General features: G+C 36.2%; 1 protein-coding gene across 10 annotated transcripts in view; it reads right to left on the bottom strand.

Annotated features, from left to right (window-relative positions):
• The window catches only part of CEP70 (centrosomal protein 70), a 76,841-nt gene that overhangs the window by 50,330 nt on the left and 25,145 nt on the right, over positions 1-1,366 (bottom strand). The gene's annotated exons all lie outside the window — the stretch shown is intronic.

The following is a 1,366-nucleotide window of genomic DNA, read 5'->3' as shown; positions in this document are numbered from 1 at the left end:
TAAATTTGTATGTCCTAATAAGGAGTAAGGGAAAAATTAAATGTTGCATCACCAAATGTGTACTATTACTATTTTTTAAAAGAAATTATTGTATGTGAATTTGTATGTGTATTGAAAAAAAAACTCTACAGATTCTTAACTGAGGGACAGATAACACCATAACCTAGGGGACAGTGTTGGGTGTCACACTGACTAACTGGAGAGGGGGCAAGATGCTAAAAGTTCATCAATGAACATGACAGCTCTACACACCAAAAAACTGTCCCACCCAAAATACCAATAGCATTCCTGTTGTGAAACGCTAAGAGGGACACAAACCAAACTATTAAAAGTGATCATCTCTAGGACTTGGGAATTAGGAGGGTAAGCAGAACTATAAAATGTTACTTTAAACACTTTTATATTGTTTGGATTTTTATAAGCATGTACTGCTTTTGTAATTTTAAAAATCCTCAAAAGAAAATAAAATACATATATTTTCACACATTATTCTTCTTAAAGAAATAATTTATACTATTTCCCTTCTATCCTGGGAAACTTATTCACCCATCCCCCTTCAGAACTAGTTCAACCAGTTGTGCTTTTAATATCATAACTTTGTAGATTATTCTTTTCAACCATTCCCCATCCCAACACATACCAGCTTTCATATTATCCTGCAAATATGCTTTAATTGCCTTTTTATCCTTTATAAGCCTCCTCACTCTCTACACTTCCCCCTTAAGCTACCATTCCATTACTATTGTTTCCTTCAGAGCAAACTTCATTCATTCTGAGTGATCGTTATCTACTATTTTCAATAAACTTTCAGGGAGGACTTACTATGTGTCAAACTGGGGATTCTGAGCAAATAAGACAGGGAAGGCAAACATATAAACTGATGAGCAGCATGTAACACTTCTTACCACCCTTTCCTTCTTGAAACACTCTTGTTCCTTGGTTACCCTGACACCCAAATATAACTCCTCTTCTCTTTTTTTTCTATCTGAAATTTCTAAGTTCCCTGGAGTTTGGTCCTTCTAACTGGAGGCCTGATATTTCCACATGGCTGACGGAAGGTGCTAAAGCACATGTCCATAAATAAATTCGCCATCTTTCCTCCCCAATTCCCAAATCTATTGTAGCTTGAAATTTAGCTATTTTTGACTCCTTTCCTTCTTTCAACAACTACAGCCAGTCAGTCCGAACAATTTCTGTCTATCTCTGCAATCTCTGTCCCTTCTTTTAGCCCTAATAAAGGCCTTCATTACCTCCCATCTACACTACTGCAACACATTACTAACTTGTCTTTCTGTCTCTGATCTTAATTTCTTTGCTTACAATTCCTGGGTTTTTTATCCCGCTGCATAGAAAGTATTGGGTTGTC

Source organism: Hipposideros armiger, unplaced genomic scaffold (assembly GCF_001890085.2).
Source record: "Hipposideros armiger isolate ML-2016 unplaced genomic scaffold, ASM189008v1 scaffold_410, whole genome shotgun sequence".
Classification (NCBI taxonomy): Eukaryota; Metazoa; Chordata; class Mammalia; order Chiroptera; family Hipposideridae; genus Hipposideros; species Hipposideros armiger.
This window is presented reverse-complemented; position numbering and strand designations above follow the sequence as displayed.